This window comes from Hippopotamus amphibius, chromosome 3, assembly GCF_030028045.1.
Source record: "Hippopotamus amphibius kiboko isolate mHipAmp2 chromosome 3, mHipAmp2.hap2, whole genome shotgun sequence".
Classification (NCBI taxonomy): domain Eukaryota; kingdom Metazoa; phylum Chordata; class Mammalia; order Artiodactyla; family Hippopotamidae; genus Hippopotamus; species Hippopotamus amphibius.
The window spans coordinates 63137080-63160150 of NC_080188.1; the positions used below are offsets into that span (position 1 = coordinate 63137080).

Genomic DNA, 23071 nt, shown 5'->3' on the forward strand with positions numbered 1-23071 from the left:
AGAGCTAACACCTATCCTTCTCAAACTCTTCCAAAATACAGCAGAAGGAGGAACAGTCCCAAACTCATTCTACAAGGCCACCATCACCCTGATACCAAAACCAGGCAAAGATGTCACAAAAAAAGAAAATTACAGGCCAATATTACTGATAAATATAGATGCAAAAATCCTCAAAAAATACTACCTAACAGAATCCAACAGCACATTAAAAAGATCATAGGCCATGATCAAGTGGGGTTTATCCCTGGATTGCAAGGATTCTTTAATATATGCAAATCAATCAATGCGATACCTCATATCAACAAATTGAAGGATAAAAACCATGCAATAATCTCAATAGATGCAGAAAAAGCTTCTGACAAAATTCAACATCCATTTATGATAAAAACTCTCCAGAAAATGGGCATAGAAGGAAATTACCTCAACATAATAAAAGCCATATATGAGAAACCAAAAGCCAACATTGTTCTAAGTGGTGAAAAACTGAAAGCATTCCCTCTAAGAACAGGAACAAGACAAGGGTGTCCACTCTCACCATTATTATTCAACATAGCTTTGGAAGTTTTAGCCACAGCAATCAGAGAAGAAAATGAAATAAAAGGAATCCAAATTGGAAAAGAAGAAGTAAAACCGTCACTCTTTGCAGATGACATGATAGTATCCATAGAAAACCATAAAGACTCTACCAGAAAACTGCTAGCACTAACTGATGAATTTAGTAAAGTGGCAGGATACAAAATTAATGCACAGAAATCTCTTGCATTCCTATACACTAACAACGAAAGAGCAGAAAGAGAGATGAAGGAAACGCTCCCATTCACCATTGCACCAAAAAGAATAAAATACCTAGGAATCAACTTGCCTAAGGAGGCAAAAGACCTGTATGCAGAAAACTATAAGACGCTGATGAAAGAAATCAAAGACGATACAAACAGATGGAGAGACACACCATGTTCTTGGATTGGAAGAATCAACATTGTGAAAATGACTATCCTACCCAAAGCAATTTACAGATTCAACACAATCCCTATCAAATTACCAAGGGCATTTTTCACAGAACTAGAACAAGAAATCTTATGATTTGTATGGAAACGGAAAAGACCCCGAATAGCCAAAGCAATCTTGAGAAGGAGAGACGGAGTTGGTGGATTTAGGCTTCCTGACTTCAAACGATACTACAAGGCCACAGTGATCAAGACAGTATGGTACTGGCACAAAAATAGAAAGAAAGATCAATGGAACACAATAGAGAACCCAGAGGTAAACCCACGCACATACGGCCCCTTATCTTTGACAAAGGAGGCAAGTATATGCAGTGGAAAAAAGACAGACTCTTCCATAACGGTTGCTGAGAAAATTGGACAGCAACATGTAAAAGAATGAAATGAGAACACTTCCCAGCACTATACACAAAAATAAACTCAAAGTGGATTAAAGACCTAAATATAAGGCCAGACACGATAAAACTCCTAGAGGAAAACATAGGCAGAACACTCTATGACACCCATCAAAGCAAGATCTTTTTGACCCACCTCCTAGAATCATGGAAATAAAATCAAGAATAAACAAATGGGACCTTATGAGACTTTTGCACAGCAAAAGAAACCATAAACAAGGCAAGAAGACAACCCTCAGAATGGGAGAAAAGCAACAGACAAAGGATTAATCTCCAAAATATACAAGCAGCTCACGCAGCTTAATACCAAAAAAACAAATAACCCAATCCACAAATGGGCAGAAGACCTAAATAGACATTTCTCCAAAGAAGACATGCAGATGGCCAACAAACACATGAAAAGATGCTCATCACTAAGAGTTAGAGAAATGGAAGTCAAAGCCACAATGAGGTATCACCTCACACCAGTCAGAATGGCCATCATCAAAAATTCTAGAAACAACAAATGTTGGAGAGGGTGTGGAGAAAAGGAAACTCTCCTGCACTGTTGGTGGGAATGTAAGTTGGTACAGCCACTATGAAAAACAGTTTGGAGGTTCCTTAAAAAACTAAAAATGGAACTACCATATGACCCAGTAATCCCACTACTAGGCATATACCCAGAGAAAACCATAATCCCAAAAGAAACATGTACCGTAATGTTCACTGCAGCACTATTTACAATAGCCAGGACATGGAAGCAACCTAAATGTCCATCAACAGATGAATGGATAAAGAAGATATGGCATATATATGCAATGGAATATTACTCAGCCATAAAAAGGAATGAGATGCAGCTATATGTAATGAGGTGGATAGACCTAGAGTCTGTCATACAGAGCAAAGTAAGCCTGAAAGAGAAAAGCAAATACCGTATGCTAACTCATATATATAGAATCTCAAAAAATGGAACTGATGAACCCAGTGATAGGGCAAGAATAAAGATGCAGATGTAGAGAATGGACTGGAGGACATGGGGGTGGGGGGCGGGCAAAGGGGAAGCTGGGACGAAGTGAGAGAGTAGCATAGACATATATACACTACCAACTGTAAAATAGATAGCTAGTGGGAAGTTGCTGTATAACAAAGGGAGATCAACTCGATGATGGGTGATGCCTTAGAGGGCTGGGACGAGGAGGGTGGGAGGGAGTCACAGGAGGGAGGGGATAAGGGGATATATGTATAAATACAGCTGATTCACTTTGGTGTACTTCAAAAGCTGGTACAAAAGTGTAAACGATTATATTCCAATAAAGAGCTTAAAATAATAAATTAATTAATTAATTAAGTATACACAAAATGGAAAAAAATTAGGATAAATTTGTAGGAAGTTTGTCAAAAATTAGAAAAAAGTACTCTTAGTAAGATCAAGGACAGTATTCTGATTTATGTACTTTGCATATTTACTTGTGACCTCTGTTTTGACCACTTGGGGTCTTATCTTGCTAACTTTCTGTTACTACAGCAGGTACAAAATAGTTTGGAGTGCTCAGTGAGTGAAACCCCAGTGAGTGAAATGTTAATGTATTTATTATAATTTTTTTGCATTATATTATACATATCACATTCTATTATAGTGCCTAATATTTTATTGTTCTGACCTTTCCACTATCACATAGCATTTTCTAATGAGAAAAAATTCAAAAATAATATGAGACATACAGATAGCCTCTGAGTTAATGTGGGGTCATGTTTCTAAATACACTTTCTGTATGAAAAAATGTATGTTTATGATAGAATCATATACTTGAACCTTATAATCATGCACAAAAAATATGTCTCTCAGCATTAAGTATTCAACTTACCAATAATTTCTGGTAGCAAACACATTCTTGTCTTTTCATATTTAAAATAGCTTTCTTTGCATAATGTACACAATAATAAATATTGGCCAGTTTATTATGATTATCATTAAAAATCATATGCTGCCAAACTTACTTTAGAACCCTGCTGAAATTCCTATATATTTTGAAAAAATTTTAATGCTATGCATATAATTAACTACACTGTCATTAAAGTAAAAATAATAATGAAACAGTAGTATAGTCAGTCTTTGAGTGGGCTGAATTTCAGTTTAACCTGAAAGTTAGACCTTTGTTCTACTTTACCCCACTCACTTGCATAACAGTCACATAACACTCCCACCAGGTACATCTTTTATTTCATGTAATGATTTTCAAGGTGGAGAAGGTACACATCAGTTTCTCCAGGTGATATATATAGTTTGAAGTTATTACTTCTCAAAATTTTTGTATTTCCACTCCATATTTCTTCCACTGGGATCCACCCTCCCTGTACCTCCTCTATTACATGTGCAGATAAGAAAATCACTACTGTAAAATTTGAAGATGATTTGGGGTTGGTAAATTTTCAAGCCACGAGTCACTAATTGGCTATTGTGACTGTTTGCAACTCCCAGTGAAATCTAATTTCTAGCAGTATAACTTTTTGATGAACTCTCCAGGATAAATTAGTGTCAAAATGTTACCTTAGTGATTAGAGTCATGTAGAGTTTTTCATATAAACCAGTAAAGTTTGCCCAAAACAATGATTTTTTACATTTATAGCAGTTGTAAACCAGTCTTCCCTTGGGCTAATTACAGTTCTGAAACAGTTATTTATTGGAACGAATGATGATATGGTTTTGTTCTTCTCAGCCTTAATATCAGTTTATGTCAGGAGACTATTTCTACAAACCCTGAAACCCAAGGTGATACTAAGCGGAATTGAAGGAAACTGAGATCCTATGATTAATTCATGTCTCTTAGCATAATACTGCTTCCTGTCCAATAACAAAGGCCCAAGAGGGAGCACAAAAGTTATATGGTTTCTAACATACTGATAAAGAGAATAGCAATATCGGTAGTGGCCGAACCATCACCACACTGCATTTGCACTTCATAAAATATCCTGGCCCCATAAGACCTAGCTTTATGATTTATCAAAAACAAAACTTTTAATGCCCCAAAGCGGAATTACTTGCTTGTTTAATAAACAGGTTACATTGATACTTCCACATAATATTCAGAGTACTAGAGTATTTCACTGTCTGCTCCTAGAGGCAAGGGAAAGGCTGGTGTATTAGTCAGGGTTCTCCAGAGATACAGAATTAATTGTATATTAGAGAGACTTTGAAGAATTGGCTCATGCAGTTGTGAAGGCTGAGAAGTCACAATATCTGCCATCTGCAAGCTGGAGACCCAGGAAAGCCAATAATGTAATTCAGTCCAAGTTCAAAGGCCTGAGAACCAGGGGATCCAATGGTGGAAATCCCAGTCCAAGAGCAGAAGAAGATGAGACGAGATGTCCCAGCTCAAGCAAAGAGGCAGGAACAAAGGCAAATTCCTCCTTCCTCTGCCTTTTTGTTCTGTTTGGATCTTCAGTGCACTGGATGGTGCCTACTCACATGGGGAGGGCAATCAACATTACAGAACCCACTGATTCAAACGCTACTCTCTCCCAGAAACACACTCACAGGCACATCTAGAAGTAATGTGTTATCTGGGCACCCTGCAACCAGTCAAGGTGACACATAAAATTAAACATCACAGATGACAACAGTGAATTCTAGGCAATTCATCTACGTATTTCTACTAAAAACAAGTCTTTTTATTTATTTTAGATAAACTCATTTTCCACACAGATATCATTTTTAAAAGAATTCACTACTAATATCATTTGAAAGTCTCTCTGAGTCTCTGCAATGGGACCACCTCATTAGAACAAACAATAAGAAAAAATTAGCAAGAATCAGAATCTTTCAGGCAGACCAGTCTTTGATGAAGGAAACCCAGTGTGCATTTGCTTTATAATCATACATTCTAAGAGACTGTGCATGAATATATGAGTGATGAGACCTGAGAAGGAACAATGAGATAGGAATAGAAGACAAATATTTTGGTTTGGGTTTTGCCATAGAAACTAGGGTAAAAAATAGTAAATCAAAGTATCCAAGGCAAATATACCCCAAATTTGAAACTGGGTCTTTTAATAGGGAAGATGCTGAGACTTACGCAACAGGGTATAATAGAACTGCATTCAGAGTGCTCCATCAGGTTTTGCTGTTGCAGAAACTTTTAAGTAGAATGAAGTTCTAAAACCCTGTGTATTGAGGAGGAAGATTTATGTCCAAACTTCAGACCTAGACAATTTGGTGTGTGTGAAAGAATTTTCCTTTAATCCTGCCAGCCTAAGAACGTTAAATGTGTTCTCTAAAAGGCTTCCCACCCCCAACCCCCCCATTTTAAGTATTCAGAAGTCTCAGGACATGAGCTCTACATTAACTGCATGGCATAGAGCCTATTATAAACTCGGTCAGCCTCTGCCCAGAGCAGTACAATGGAAAGAACCCTACGCTAAGAATACCTGGATATGAGCTGTGCCACCACGCTTGACTGATTGTGGGGCCTTGATACATCATTTGATTTCTCAGAGACTCAGTTTCCCTCTCGGTAAAATTATGGTAATAATTCCTTTCTACCTCACAGAGGTGTTTGTCAAAGTTCAGTGGGATTGACATGTACACATTGCTGTATTTAAAATGGATAACCAACAAGGACCTGCTGTATAGCACAGGGAACTCTACTCAATATTCTGTAACAGCCTAATTGGGAAAAGAATTTGAAAAAGAATAGATACATGTATATGTATAACTGAATCACTTTGTTGTACCCCTGAAACTAACACAACATCATTAATCAACTATACTAAAATATAAAATACAAGTTAAAAAAATGCAATGAGATTAAGAACATGAAAGCTAAATACAAACAGAAAAAAAAACTATATACTGATACACTAGCTCTTATTAAAATTTATTAGAGTTCTCCTATCTTTAAACCCAGCAAGAAAGACCCCTTCCCTGAGCCCTGCTCTCTCAAGTCCCCCTTCTGGCCTTCTTTTTGCCACTTTCCTTCCCACCGATTGAGGAGTTTGCAGAGTCAAAGGGGCATGTCCATCAGAAGCCTGTGCATTCCTTCTAGAGCATATTCCAAGTGTCCAGAGCCTATAATTATTTATCCAAACTGTCCTGATCCCATTTTCTAGACTACAGACCACTTGACCACAGTCCATTCCCTGAGGGGGAACCATACCACGGGTGCAACTCCTTAGGCCCAAGGGTGGCCAAGGGATGGCTGTCTAAGGAGTGTGGATAGCGGGTGGATGTGTTACCTAAGCAGGGCCACATGCATACTGGCAAGGCCCTCACGGTGCAGGGAAGAGCTGGAAGTGGAAAGAGAAGGCGGTCATGAAGCTGCCATTGAAGAACATATTTTAAAAATTCGATAGCTTGACATAATTTTAAATATTTAGAAATGCAGTATACCAGGTTCTGTTTCTACTTTTGCCTCAAGCTCCACAAATATTAACTGTTTCACAGTTACATTCATAAGTCATTTCCTGCATTTGCAACTTATTCCCACAAATATTTTTTGCTAATGTTAGGGCCAATTATTTGTTGTTAAATATTTTACCCTGGAGAGGAAAATATACTACTATGTACTGACATCTTTTTTTTCTTTTTTTTTTTGGGGGGGGGGGGTACACCAAGTTCAATCATCTGTTTTTATACGCATATCCCCGTATTCCCTCCCTTCCTTGACTCCCCTCCCTTGAGTCCCCCCCCACCCTCCCCGCCCCAGTCCTCTAAGGCATCTTCCATCCTCGAGTTGGACTCCCTTTGTTATACAACAACTTCCCACTGACTATCTGTTTTACTGTTGGTAGTATGTATATGTCTGTGCTACACTCAGCTTCCCCTTCACCCCCCGCCCCCTCCCAAACCTCGAGTTCTCCAATCCATTCTCTGTATCTGCGTCCTTGTTCTTGTCACTGAGTTCATCAGTACCATTTTTAGATTCCGTATACGTGAGTTAGCATACAATATTTGTCCTTCTCTTTCTGACTTACTTCACTCTGTATGACAGACTGTAGTTCTATCCACCGCATTACATATAGCTCCATCTCATCCCTTTTTATAGCTGAGTAATATTCCATTGTATATATATGCCACATATTCTTTATCCATTCATTTGCTGATGGGCATTTCGGTTGCTTCCATGTCCTGGCTATTGTAAATAGAGCTGCAATAAACATTATGGTACATGTTTCTTTTGGGATTATGGTTTTCTTTGGGTATATGCCCAGTAGTGGGATGACTGGATCATATGGTAGTTCTATTTGTAGTTTTTGAAGGAACCTCCAAATTGTTTTCCATAGTGGCTGTACCAACTTACATTCCCACCAATAGTGCAGGAGAGTTCCCTTTTCTCCACACCCTCTCCAACATTTGTGGTTTCCAGATTTTGTGATGATGGCCATTCTGATTGGTGTGAGGTGATACCTCATTGTGGCTTTGACTTGCATTTCTCTGATGATTAGTGATGTTGAGCATCTTTTCATGTGTTTGTTGGCCAACTGTATGTCTTCTTTGGAGAAATGTCTATTTAGGTCTTCTGCCCATTTGTGGATTGGGTTATTTGCTTTTTTGGTATTAAGCTTCATGAGCTGCTTGTATATTTTGGAGGTTAATCCTTTGTCTATTGTTTCATAGGCAATTATTTTTTCCCATTCTGAGGGTTGCCTTTTAGCCTTGTTTATGATTTCTTTCGCTGTACAAAAGCTTTTAAGTTTCATGAGGTCCCATTTGTTTATTCTTGATTTTATTTCCATGATTCTAGGAGGTGGGTCAAAAAGGATGTTGCTTTGATGTATGTCATAGAGTGTTCTGCCTATGTTTTCCTCTAGCAGTTTTGTAGTGTCTGGCCTTCCATGTAGGTCTTTAATCCATTTGGAGTTTCTTTTTGTGTATGGTGTTAGGAAGTGTTCTAATTTCATTCTTTGACATGTAGCTGTCCAATTTTCCCAGCACCACTTATTGAAGAGGATGTCTTTTTTCCATTGTATACTCGTGCCTCCTTTGTCAAAGATAAGGTGCCCATATGTGTTTGGGCTTACTTCTGAGTTCTTTATTCTATTCCATTGATCGTCCTTTCTGTTTTTGTGCCAGTACCATACTGTCTTGATCACTATGGCCTTGTAGTATAGTTTGAAGTCAGGAAGCCTGATTCTACCAACTCCGTTTTTCCTTCTCAAGATTGCTTTGGCTATTCGGGGTCTTTTGCGTTTCCATACAAATGGTAAGATTTCTTGCTCTAGTTCTGTGAAAAATGCCATTGGTAATTTGACCAGGATTGCATTGAATCTGTAAATTGCTTTGGGTAGGACAGTCATTTTCACGATGTTGATTCTTCCAATCCAGGAACATGGTATGTCCCTCCATCTGTTTGTGTCATCTTTGATTTCTTTCAACAATGTCTTAAAGTTTTCTGCATACAGATCTTTTGCCTCCTTAGGCAGGTTTATTCCTAGGTCTTTTATTCTTTTTGGTGCAATGGTAAATGGGAGAGTTTCCTTAATTTCTCTTTCTGCTCTTCCATTGTTAGTGTATAGGAATGCAAGAGATTTCTGTGCATTAATTTTGTATCCTGCTACTTTACTAAACTCATCAATTAGTGCTAGCAGTTTTCTGGTAGAGTCTTTAGGGTTTTCTATATATAATATCATGTCATCTGCAAAGAGTGACGGTTTTACTTCTTCTTTTCCAATTTGGATTCCTTTTATTTCTTTTTCTTCTCTGATTGCTGTGGCTAAAACTTCCAAAACTATGTTGAATAATAGTGGTGAGAGTGGGCACCCTTGTCTTGTTCCTGTTCTTAGAGGGAATGCTTTCAGTTTTTCCCCATTTAGAACAATGTTGGCTTTTGGTTTTTCATATATGGCTTTTATTATGTTGAGGTAATTTCCTTCTATGCCCATTTTCTAGAGAGCTTTTATCATAAATGGATGTTGAACTTTGTCAAAAGTTTTTCTGCATCTATTGAAATGATCATATGGTTTTTATCCTTCAAATTGTTGATATGATGTATCACGTTGATTGATTTGCGTATATTGAAGAATCCTTGCATCCCAGGGATAAACCCCACTTGATCATGGTGTATGGTTTTTTTACTGTGCCTTTGGAGTCTGTTAGCTAGTATTTTGTTGAGGATTTTTGCATCTATATTCATCAGTGATATTGGTCTGTAGTGTTCTTTTTTTGTGACATCTTTGCCTGGTTTTGGTATCAGGGTGATGGTGGCCTCGTAGAATGAGTTTGGGAGTGCTCCGCCTTCTGCAATATTTTGGAAGAGTTTGAGAAGGATAGGTGTTAACTCTTCTCGAAATGTTTGATAGAATTCGCCCGTGAACCCATCTGGAACTGGGCTTTTGTGTGTTGGGAGATTTTTAATCACTGCCTCAATTTCCATACTTGTGATTGGTCTGTTCATGGTTTCTATTTCTTCTTGGTTCAGTCTTGGAAGATTGTATTTTTCTAAGAATTTGTCCATTTCTTCCAGGTTATCCAATTGATTGGCATATAGTTGCTTGTAGTAGTCTCTCATGATGTTTTGTATTTCTGAGGCGTCCGTTGTTACTTCTCCTTTTTCATTTCTAATTCTGTTGGTTTGCATCTTCTCCCTTTTTTTCTTGATGAGTCTGCCTAATGGTTTATCAATTTTGTTTATCTTCTCAAAGAACCAGCTTTTAGTTTTATTTATTTTTCTTATGGTTTCTTTCCTTTCTTTTTCATTTATTTCTGCTCTGATCTTTATGATTTCTTTCCTTCTGCTCACTTTGGGGTTTCTTTGGTCTTCTTTCTCTAGTTGTTTTAGGTGTAAGGGTAGGTTGTTTATTCGATCATTTTCTTGTTTCTTAAGGTAGGACTGTATTGCTATAAACTTCCCTCTTAGAACTGCTTTTGCTGCATCCCATAGGTTTTGGGTTGTTGTGTTTTCATTGTCATTTGTTTCTAGATATTTTTTGATTTCCTCTTTGATTTCTGTAGTGATTCCTTGGTTGTTTAAGAGTGAATTGTTTAGCCTCCATGTGTTTGCATTTTTTGCAGTTTTTTTCCTGTAATTGATATCTAATCTCATGGCATTGTGGTCTGAGAAGATGCTTGATATGATTTCAATTTTCTTGAATTTGCTGAGGTTGGATTTGTGACCCAAGATGTGATCTATCCTGGAAAATGTTCCATGTGCACTTGAGAAGAAAGTGTAGTCTGTCGTTTTTTGGATGGAATGTCCTATAAATATCAATGAAGTCAAGATGGTCTAATGTGTCATTTAAAGCTTGTGTGTCTTTATTTATTTTCTGTTTGGATGCTCTGTCCATTGATGTAAGTGGGGTGTTCAAGTCTCCCTCTATTATTGTGTTACTGTCGATGTCCCCTTTTATAGCTGTGAGCATTTGCCTTATGTATTGAGGTGCTCCTATATTGGGGGCATAGATATTTACCATTGTGATATGTTCTTCTTGAATGGATCCCTTGATCATTATGTAGTGTCCTTCCTTGTCTCTTGTAATAGTCTTTACATTCAAGTCTAATTTGTCTGATATGAGTATTGCTACTCCAGCTTTCTTTTGACTTCCATTTGCATGGAATATCTTTTTCCATCCCTTTACTTTCAGTCTATATATATCCCTTGGTCTGAAGTGGGTTTCTTGTAGGCAGCATATAGAAGGGTCTTGTTTTTGTATCCATTCAGCCAGTCTGTGTCTTTTGGTTGGAGCATTTAATCCATTGACATTTAAAGTGATTATTGACATGTGTGTTCCAATTACCATTTTCTTAGTTGTTTTGGGTTTGTGTTTGTAGGTGTTTTCCTTTTCTTGTGTGTCCTACTTAGAGAAGTTCCTTTAGCACTTGTTGTAAGGCTGGTTTGGTGGTGCTGAATTCTCTTAACTTGTGCTTGTCTGGAAAGCTTTTGATTTCTCCCTCAAATCTGAATGAGATTCTTGCTGGGTAGAGTATTCTTGGCTGTAGGTTTCTCTCTTTCAGGACTTTCAGTATATCCTGCCATTCCCTTCTGGCCTGCAGAGTTTCTGTAGAAAGGTCCGCTGTTATCCTGATGGGTTTTCCCTTATATGTTGTTTGTTGCTTTTCTCTTGCTGCTTTTAATATTTTTTTTTGTGTTTAATTGTCGTTAGTTTGATTAATATGTGTCTTGGTGTATTTCTCCTTGGGTTCATTCTGTATGGGACTCTCTGTGCTTCTTGGACTTGGTTGATTATTTCCTTTCCCATGTTGGGGAAGTTTTCCACTATAACCTCTTCAAATATTTTCTCAGACCCTTTCTTGTTTTCTTCTTCTTCTGGGATGCCTATAATGCGAATGTTGGTACGTTTAAGGTTATCACTGAGGTCTCTGAGACTGTCTTCTAATCTTTTTATTCTTTTTTCTTTTTCCTGCTCTGTGGCAGTTATTTCCCCCATTCTATCTTCCAAGTCACTTATTCGTTCTTCTGCCTCAGTCATTCTGCTGGTTATAGCATCTAGAGTATTTTTAATTTCAGTTATTTTGTTATCCATTGCTGTTTGTTTTTCTGAGTTCTTATGAACTGTTTCTTGTACTTTCTCTATTTTGTTATCGAGATTTTGTATCATTTTTCCTATCATGACTCTAAATTCTTTTTCAGGCATTTTTCCTATTTCCTCCTCATTTATTTGGTCTTGTGGGTTTTTTTCCTGCTCCTTTGCCTGCATGGTGTTTCTTTGTTTCCTCATGGTTGTCCAAACTTTTGGGGTTGCTTGTCCTGGTGATAGAGGTGTTTATAGAAGACTGTCCAAGCCTCAGACTAATGTCCAAGTATTGGATTAAACGAATTTTAAGTCTAGGAAACACATACATGTATAAGACACACAATTACTGAATCCGTTAGGACATAAGGCTCTAGAAAGACCTGACAGAACCCCAGTGTGCTATCAGATATTCAAAGAGAAACCCAGCAGAAATTGACAACTGAAACAGAACAAATCAGAGACAAAAGCAAAAGCAAACAAACAACAAATAACAACCTACACATACAAACATCAATCCAGGGAGATTTTGTAAGCTAGGATCAAATATAGAAAAGAGCTGGAGTACCACCAGAGAGAATGGAGATTCTCAGAATGTAATTAGACAACTGTACTAAGAACTAAGATAAAGACAAAAGCCTAATATTAAATACCAAGGCAGGGCGTCATCTGGAGAATAGCGCAAGGAGTCTGAGCAGACCGATAGTGTTGCTTATAAGTATGTTAAGATAAAATAAACTTAAAAAGGCTGGAAGAAAGGGGAACAGAAGAGCGTAAATTGGTTGGAAATATGCAAATAAAAAGAAAGGAATAGAAATGTATAAAAGATAGGGATGAAAGGAAAGTATGAGAGATATTTTGTCCGTACTACCAAAAACTTAGCTAGATATAGAAGTATATAAAAAGGCAAAAAAAAAAAAAAAAAAAAAAAGAATAAAAAATATCATTAAAAAATTATGTTATAAAACTTGTAGATCCCTTAGGGCTAAGATCGTATTTAATAAATCAAAAAAAAAAAAAAAAGAGAGAGAGAAAGAAAAAAAAAAAAAAAATCCAGAACTGATCCCAGAATGGACCAGTTCAATAGGTATTGATACTACTATTTCTGTTTCCTTAGCGTCTCAGCTGTAAGTGTCCTTCTCCTTGCTTTGGGTTTTTTTTTGCGTTATTCTGTGACCAGCAGAGGTTCCTTTATTGTTTGTCTGTAAGCATCGGTGTGTGGGGAGGGAGAGGGTACAATAGTGGCTCCTTCTCCTGGGAGTGAGTGAGCAGTGGCGCACTGTTGGTTCAGTCAGACTTGGAGGTGCCTGTTGCAGAGGGCGCTGGTGGCTCAGGCATAAACAGAAAGTCTTAGAGTTGGGCCTCTCTTGGGGTTTTTTTCTTTTTGGCGCTGTAGTTTTGTTTTGTTTTTTTTCTCTCTTGGCAGCCTCCCTGCTGCTGGCGTTGCAAGGGGTCTTAATCTAGCCCCGCCCGAGTGCCTGAGGGTGCTTGTTATCCCTGAGCGCCTTAGGTGGCCCGCAGGGCGTCTCTCCACTGCCCGCTGCAGAGGTGCCGGAGAGAGAGAGAGGCTATGCGCGCGGCTCCTCCCCCCCGCCCGGGAGCCTGCAGCCTCCAGCCGCGATCACGGCCAGGCAGCTCTCAGGGACGGGCAGTCCTCTACGCGAACCTTCTCCCTTCTGTCCTCTCGGTCCGTCACCCTACCGGCAACAATGTTTCTCACCCTGAACTGACATCTTTTTTGGGTTCTTTAGTCTGGGCAAAATCCCAACCATTTTTCCATTATTATGCCACCTGCTGGGCTCTTGGTTACACTGCAGCTGTCTAATCAATGTGCAGGTGTGCTAGCGATTTCATACTGGGATGGCGTTGGCGGAAAGACACAATCCTCTTCTCACATCAGCTTGAAAAATAAAAAAATATAATCTCTTTTCCTTTGGTAGCCAGAGATAACCTCCCTTTTAAAAAATGTTGAGTATAAAAGGAGGATAAGGAGACTACATAGTTAAAGCTTTATACCTAAAATCATCTCTATGTTGAATTTCTGTGATGATTTTGTATAATGTCTGTAAATAGCACGCAATACTATTTATCAGCAGAAGAACTACTTTCAATTATTTCAGCTTTGATGAGAAATGCGAAGAGACTGAAGTACACTACACACTGGCATTTGTACAGTTGGCAGCTTGGCAGATAGCTGAACACCCACCTTCCTGTATTTATCATGTAGATGACTCACCCAAGATATTAAACAGAGCAGGTATGTCAGGTAATCAGCTTTTTCCATTAAAATCGATGCTATAATTTTTATTCTTCAGTGCTTCCCTACATCAAGAAATCCTTTGTATACTAGAAGCACCCAAAGAATGTGGAAAATCTACTACAAATATTTGGTGAGGAAGAAAATTATTCTAGATGCCCCTATTTGACTTCAAAGATTATTTCCATCTCAGTGCAAAACCATCACGATTGTTGCCATATCCTGCCTTTGTACAGAACGTTTTTGTCCCAAGATTATACTTTTGTATCTATTTTCTCCTCTTTGCATCATGACAATCCTACATGTTAAGAAATGCATAACACAAACGTCTCAGTCACCTTAACGTTTTCACTAACCATCTCCTATTTTCTTTTTATCCATCATTCCTTAGCAATTGAACTATTTCAAAAAATTCTAATGGATATAGACAGATCTTTTCTTGTCTAAATCTTTGAGCTGTCTTTTAAACAAGGCCAACTCATACATGAAAGAAGCCACACACATTCAATTTAAAATGACCTTGGATATTGTAATCCTTTGTTAAGCCATGGTCCACAGGGGTTGCACATGCAAATGCCTTCAAGGAGCAGCAGTTAACAAAACTTATGCAGTAAACCACAAAATCCTAGGCTGTTTGTGTACGATCAGACTCCCCATGTGTCTAGTTATAATATGGCTTTTCAAATTCTTTGGATAGTACCACCCCTCAGAGCACTGACCAGTGACCCCAACCCTTCTAACTGTTCTTGCCCCTGCTTTTCCTTATTTCTCCTTCTTCAACCCTCCACATTTTTCAAACTCATGGCTTTAGGCTTTATCTTCCAGTCTGGACTCCAGAATTGTCCGATGATTCATGTAATATTGGGTTTCTACAGTTTTGACACTATGGCTTTTTCAGGCAGAATTTGCAAGTGCCCTCCAGCTACGTCCCTACTTTTGCTGCTAGGTGTTATCCTCTGAAGTACAGAGCCAACATTAATTGTATCTATCTTAACTATAGGCATCTGCTGGGTGTGCTCTATGCTCTGACCCCCCGTCCAGCACCATGCCTGTAAGAGAAAGAGTTGATCATCCCAACCCTTATTAAAATCCATCACTACTTTAAGTATTCAGGTCCATTTTCAATTAATTATATTTAAGTGCCAAGCCATGTTTTAGTGATGTATTTTAGCATGTAACAGTCAGGTACAATGGCCTACAGGCTCCAGAATTAATCCTTTTTCTTTAAAAGAAAAAAAAATTATTGGGCACAAATTTTGCTCTGTTTCAGTCTTGAAACCCTTCTTCTGTAATCAATAATCAGTGTGAATATATAAGAACTCATTAACATTTCACTCCCTGTTTTGATTTAAATTTAAACTTTCCCATCGTAGATGATCAGCAGAATGTCTGATCCCATTTGACCTTTCAGGGCATAAAACTTAATTTTTTTTCAGATTCCTCTAAATAGTATGAAGCATAATAGGTCATCTCACTGCTATCTTTTCTTATATAGGAAATTTAGTTCATTTAAAGAAAAATGTCCAAGTGGTATTTCAGTAATCTTTGAAGAAATAAATGAAGATATTTTCTTTATTGCCAGTAAGGATATACAAAACAGGTTTGCAGTTTTTTTAAAAAATTGTTCACCTATATGTTAACTGTATCTCCTATATAATTAGAGCTTTCTTATGCTCAGAATTTCTTAAGGAATGTGTTAGAGATAGATAGTTGGGTGGATGGAGGGGTGGATAGACATCTCATTTTTCAGTATATTTATTCTATCACTTGGAATTTATCTATTACCCTATAATGACTGATAAAAAGGGGTCTTTTATATGTAAGATATATTTAATGAAGTCAAAGTGATTTTGGCTAATTCTTCAACTCTTTTAAACATCTCACAAACAGCATAGACCTATCACGTGGTATGTGTATATGTGTATGGGCGATGGGGTTCCCTCCTATATATCAAAAGTAGTAAATTGGTTACAAAAGGAAATGAAGTCTGGAGTAACTTGGAAAAGACCTTGACTTAAATACCCGAAATTATATCACACTGTATAATGTTATAGTCTTTTAACAGATAGCCTATCACCTGAAAATCACTTAGTGCATAATCGTAATTTACGAATGGTAGTTACTAAGAGTAGCTTATGCCATGATAGTGCCTTTTCTGTAAGTATTTTAATGACAAGAGGTGTCTGGCTCTTGTAGTTATACTGATAACTGAGATTTACTGAGCACTTACTATGTATTAAACACTTTTCTAGGTGCTTATCACGTAGGAATTTAATTTTCATAGCCACCCTCTGAAATAAGTACTATTACTACCCTCTCATCTTGTGGATAAGGATGGTTATAGTACTTATTTCAGAGGGCAGTTCAGTGGGTTCAGGACTCATATCTACCCACTCTGCTCAGCTATTTTTCAAGAGTAGTGAATGATTTAAAAGAGAAAGGAAAAAAAATAAAATAAAATAAAATAAAAGAGAAAGGGAATTGGGAGATCGGGCTTGTCATATATACATTACTAAAAAGAAAAAAATATCAAATTATACACTTTAAATGTATGCAGTTTATTGTATGTCAATTGTATCTCAATAAAAGTTCTTAAAAAAAGAGAGAGAGACAGGGGATGGGGGCAGCAGAAATGGCCCCAACTTTGTTTTAAGCATTCCTCACTTACTAAGCTCCTAAAGATTTTATACTTGTTCATAGATTATACATATTATCTTTTCAAGGTTAAATTGCAAAGTAAAAACAGTATTGTACAAGCAATAATAATAGCTTATATTTTCCACCCCAAAGCATTTCCTAACCAGAGGTTGGAAGCACTTTTCACGCATCACTGAAAAATAGCTCCCTTCAACTGAATAATGCTAATATTTATTAGCACTTAATGGCCTCAGACAGGACAGTATTTTGAAATTCAAGTGTAATCTGAAGTAAGTAGAATGCAAATACACCAGAGGAGAGTTGCCATATTTCAAAATAAAGTGTTCAGCACCTTACCCACCACAGTTCCTTGATATTGATTGCTACTGATGCCAGAGCAGTTAGACCAGCGGAACTTTTCTTCTTATGTGTGAAAATGGTTCTTGAGAACCTGTGACTTTGGACGAATCAATTAACCCTCTGCGTTCACAATCGACTTCATGCCAAGAAATGCGTTGAGTAAATCAGTGTTTGTAAAAGTATAAAATTCTTAATCATGTGCTGGAATGGAAATGTAAAAAAAATAATTTCAGGAACCAAATGGAACTCAAAATCAATTATTGGTTTTCTAGAAATTCCTAAACCATCCTATACAAGAAGAAGATAGAGTAAAATAGCTTTGTTAGTTTTTTTTTTTTTTTTTTTTTTTGTATAAAGAAGAAAATCCTGTGACTTCATTGATGACATTGGAATTTGAGAAATACAAACGAACCAGACACAGTGGTCTGTCTCTGCCGGTTTTCTATGTCTTCTGTTCACACAGAAGTGACAGCCCCTGCCGTCCCCTCGTTATGAACAGAACAAACTGTGGGATCTTGTGACATGGTACGGTGATAACCTAAATTTAATTTTTTAACTTTCAAAATAAAACCACTACTAGCTGTTTCAGAAGAAAAAACTCTAGGTTAAAAACTTAAGAAAATATGATTCAACATATCTCTCCCATTAGTAAAATTATAAATTTCTAACATTTTTAAGATTGTACCTTTAGATAGCCCTCTGGTATTTGTTTTCATCAGCACAGCCTTTTCCCCCGGCTCCTCTTTGACATTTGAATTGTAGGCCCACACATGGGCCTACTCCTGTCCTATGTTCTAACCCTGCTCTGCTCTCAAGTCATATCCCACCAAGCATCTGGATTCTTGAAGAATAACTGACGTGTTTTCATGACATTTGAAGCTTGGTCTGTTTAAATAAAACAAAGTTGTGAGATTAAGAGGAAGTTTTGCTCTTTGACTAGAAATCACCTGAAGATAAGACAAGCAAGTTTTTAAATATGATCCTATGAGATTAAGAAGATAAACTTAGCCAAAATGTTTTTATATATGCTTACTCTAATCACGTGGATGCACGTGATTCAATTCTTTCTGGGAATGGGATATTTTAAATTATTTTCCCATCAGTATTGGTGTTTTGATACTTGTTTAAGATATTCTGAATGGTAAAGCAAGGAGCTATTTTAGGAGAAAATCTTGATTTTGTTTAACTAAACTACGTATAACTTTGCTGCCTTTTCTCCTAAACACTGAAATTTGACAGTTGGCAACTCTAGTGTTTTTAATATTTATAAATAATAGTTTTGTTTCAGTTTCCTTTACTGAATATGTCAAAATATATGCTTTTGGACTTTTGAATTTCTGTGATGGGAAAAATCATTTATTTTATTTGAAAGAAGAATAAACTATCTGCAATCTCTCTGTGTTTCAGAAGATTATAATACATAGGGTTATCCTACATTATTATAAAACTGACAAAATTGTATTGTAGTAACATATGGAGAAACAGATTTCAAATCTACAGGAAATAACACAAAATAGGTTAGTAGGAGTGAAAAAAAATTCTCTTTGAAGGGGTAAATAACCATTGCTGAGAATGGCAAATCTTTGGGCATTTCTTCTACATTTGTCCAGGCTATTTGCAAACAGAGTAATAGTTTATAACTTAATAAAAAGGAAAAAAAACAGTAAAATGTCTCTCCTGGCATATGAATATAAGGACTCTGCCCAGGGAATGAATTCTCATTCATAGCTTTTATTATGTAAAGAGGAAGAAGAAAACAAATCCTTCAATATCTATGTGTGTATCAGGTAGTGAGCAAATGCTTTGCATCCCTTTTCTGGCCACAACCTCAAACACTTACACATTTTTACTCCAACTTTCACTAACCTATTCTTTGATCTTAAGACTTCATTTTTATCAAAATGCACCAGCTTCCTCTGACCAATCTCTTTCCTTCCAGTTCAGGTGTTGCTCGGAGATCTTTTCCCTGACCTATAGAGTTGGGTCAGGTTCTTCTGACATGTCTTCCCCAAACTCCTTGAATTTGCCCTCCATAAACTTCATCACATGTTAGTATTACTACTCTAATAACAAGGGACTAGAGGTCAGGCCCTTCTTGTCCACCATTGTAGCTCAGTGTCTGGCCTGTAGCATGTGCTCCATAAATGTTATCAGTAGTTAATAGTGATGGTAGTAGTAGTAGTAGCCCAGCCTCTCCCTAGATAACCTCTTCTTCTTTCAAGGATTTAAATGATCACCTCTAGCGTGGGCATGCCCAACTCTGCTTATTACCTACTTTTCTCTGCAAAGTTTTAGATACTATATCCTACTGTTAATGTCACAGACTCCAGAGCCAGGCTGCCTGGGTTTATATTTTTCACTTTGCCACTAACTACAATCATTACATTCAATATACAAATTCCATTCAATCAAGTTGTCACTTTGCGCAGATTGTCCTTGATTTCTCTATGTTCTCAATTTCTTCATCTCTAAAATGGGGGAGAAATTTAAAAGAGTTACTGTATGTAAAGCACCTAAACAGGGCCTAACATATAGATAATGTTCAGTAACTGTTAGCTGTTACAGTATCACCCTCACCACTACTGCTGTTGCTGCTGTTGCTGATGCAGTTATTACTCTGCTGGACTTGTTTCCTCAGCTGTTCCACCCTGTGTCTAATACTAAGTATCTGAAACGAGATGAACTCTCCATCTCTCCATTGCCAAAACTTTCTCTGCTGCTCGTATTCTCTTCTCTAATTCACCTAATTCATCGTGCCACCATCCACCCAGTTGGCTAAACAGATGCTTGCAAATCATGTTCACCTTCCCCCCACCACCTCAACCGCCACCCAGTGTCATCTAATGAATCCCTAAACCCTTCTCTTGGTGCCTTATGAACACGTACTCACCTCTCCCCTCTATTCTTATTGCTTTTATCCAGGCCCCATCATGGCCAGGAGAGCTTCCTAACCTGTCTTACTGCTTTCAGCCTCCTACTCTGCAATACACGCATTCTTTTACCAAATGTTCATTAGGCAACTACTATGTGCCAGGCACTGCTTTATAGTCTTTACATATATATATATATCAGTAAACAAACAAATAATTTTAAAATTTCCACCTTTCTAGAACTTATATTTCAGTAGGAAGAGGAAGGAAATAAATTCTGAACACCACAAGTAAGTAAATTATATAAAACATTAGAAGATAAAGTGCTCTATTTTATTTTATTTTTTTTTAATTTTGAACATATGAGTTTAATTACCTGCTAGACAATCCAGATGGAAATATGTGGTAAATGGGTAGAAACAAGGGAGAGGCATAAACTTAGGAGAGGCAGGCATTTTTAGACAAGTTTAGGTTTAGGCATTCACTAGATGGACTATTTTTTAACATTTAAAACTTTTTACCACAATAAATAAAACAATATTAAAACTCACTTCCACAAGTGTCCAAATTATTTTTTTAAACACCACTTCATTTAAAAATTTTCTTTCACCTTTCTTTAACTGTCAAGTTTTCTTTGGAAAATTTATTCAAAACACTAAATTTTCATTTTAGAACCTAGTTTATATTTATATAAAGAGGCCCTAAATTGATCCAGGTTCACCAGGATACCTTTCTCTAAGCCCTAATGGTTTATATCTTCCCTTTAAAATGTATAAACATCTTTTAATTACATTGTCATCCACAAAGATATTCTGGAGAAAAAAATTATGAATTAAACACCTATAAATTCTTCTTCATTTCTGTTATAGTGTAACAATTTATCATCTAACCCATAGTGGTCTATCAGCTGAGTAAGGCTTAGTTTCTTGTTCTCCTCAGACATAGCTGATCGCAGATCATAAAGCAGCAGCAGGCTACAGCTTCTCTACTTCTTTATTAACAACTGTAACTGAGACAGGCCATTCTTTGATCTATACATTTCGGCTAGTTTTAGTCTCCAAAGAAGGTCTTCTTTCTCCTGAATCTGCTTCACCAATTTTACTTTTTTTGTTGTTTAATCCATGGTTGGGAAGAGTCTCATTCATAAAGTCATTTTGGAGATCACTGCATGACTCAGTATCAAGTGATTTAGATTCACATTCATTGATATTCTTGAAAGTATTTTTCAAATATGTACTTTCTTCAAATTCACTGTCTGTGTGTTTAAAGTTTTCTTGAAATTCCAAACAGTTCTCTTCTGTTGAAGGTGCTGGTTTATCTGAAAAGGTCTGATCATTTTCTTCACTCTCTACTTTAAGTCATTTTACCACACTGTAACAGGAATTAAATGAAGATCTAGTTTTCCTTAATCGTTCTCTAAGGGTTGCACTCATAGGTTGTTTTCTCCAACTACTTGTACGGGGAGATGGCGGATTGGCACTGGACTGTGGAGCTCTAGGCAACATCACAGCTGAGTCTGATGGACTTTTCATCTTGAAATCTTGCTTTACTTCTCCGCCACCCCTGGACAGCACAGAGTGCTGTATTTTAAAAAGGTAGAAAATCAGGGAGTTACAGAGTAGAATGGGCAGTGTGCAATTTTAAAAAGGGCATTCAGGGAAGATTTTCTTGGTAAGATAGCATGTGAATGAAGTCATAAAGGAAATGTGGGGGTGAGCCTTGCAGACATCTGGCAGAAAAGCGTTCCAGACAGGGGTCACCTTGTGAGTTGGGAGTATATCTGGTGTGCTGAAGAAAAAGCAAAGAGATTAGTGCAGCTGGAATGGAGAGAGCAAGGATGAAAAGTAAAGGAAGAGGTGAGAGGTAATCACAGGCCAGACAGTACGAGGCCTGACCACGGTAAAAACATTGGCTTTTACTCTGAGTGAAATGAGGAACCATTGTGGGGTTTTGAGCACAGAGGAGACATGATCTGGCTGCTGCACTGAAAAAAGGCTGAAAGTGGGAAAACAGTTACGAGGCTATTGTGATAATCTGGATGAAAGATGATGTTATCTTGGACATGGATGGTGCCAGTGGAGACAGTGCGAAGTGCTCAGAGTCTGAATATATTTGAATGTTGATAGCAAATAGGTTGGATATGTGGTCTGAGAGAGAGAAATATGTGATAAGAGAAAGGATGTCTCTCAAGAGCTGGTCTTCACACCTGGCAAATGGAGTACCACCAGGAGGCATGGGGAAGCCTGCAAAACGACTGGGTTCTGATGAGGCTGAAGGAGAAAGATCAGGAGCTCAGTTTCAGACATACTAAGTTTGAAATGCCTATTAGAATCCCAATAAAGATATCTTAGGCAGTTGATTAAATAAGCCTGGAGTTCTGAGGATAGGTCCTAGCTGGATATGTAAATATGGGAGTCATCAGCAAGAGAGAAGAGGGCCGAGGACTGAGCTCTGAGGCACTCCCATGTTAAGAGGTGAGATCAAAGGACACCAAGAAGGAACAGCCAGGGAAGCAGAAGAAAAACAAGGTGGTATAGCATCCTAGAAGCTAGTAAAAGAAAAGGAAATTCAAAGAAGGATTGATTTAACGAGTAAGATTTAGAATTGAGCACTGGATTGGTAATGTGGAGGTCATTCTCATCCTCAACCAGAGACATTTTGGAAGAATGGTGAGGATGATGATCTAACTATTCTGATTAAAATGAGCTTAAGAGGGAACTGAAGAAGAGAAAAGTAAGATAATAAGTATAGACAATTTGTCGACTATTTCTTTTATAAAAAGAAAGAAATAGGGTTGTCGCTGGAAGGGGAATTGGTATCAAGGTTATTTCTTAAGATGAGAAAATTATGATACATACATATGCTAATAGAAATGATCTCAGAGAGAGGGAAAGACTGATGATGTAGGAAATAAAAATAATCAGGCAAGAAGAGACATCCTTAAGAATAAGATGAGGAACTGGACTTTGTTGGAAAGAGTGACACTTCCTCCACTGTAAGAAAAGGGAAGAAGGGGCGTTTATGCAGGTATAACAGGTCTGAGTGGCAGGAAGTTGAAGGAGTCCATAACTGAGAATTTCTTTTCATCCATGCAGTATAAACGTCAGC

General features: G+C 37.5%; 1 protein-coding gene and 1 pseudogene across 2 annotated transcripts in view; one reads left to right on the forward strand and one right to left on the reverse strand.

Moving 5' to 3' along the window:
- GRID2 (glutamate ionotropic receptor delta type subunit 2) overlaps positions 1-23071 on the forward strand; it is a 1416273-nt gene that overhangs the window by 1325097 nt on the left and 68105 nt on the right. The gene's annotated exons all lie outside the window — the stretch shown is intronic.
- On the reverse strand, positions 20796-21495 carry LOC130849586 (swi5-dependent recombination DNA repair protein 1 homolog; annotated as a pseudogene).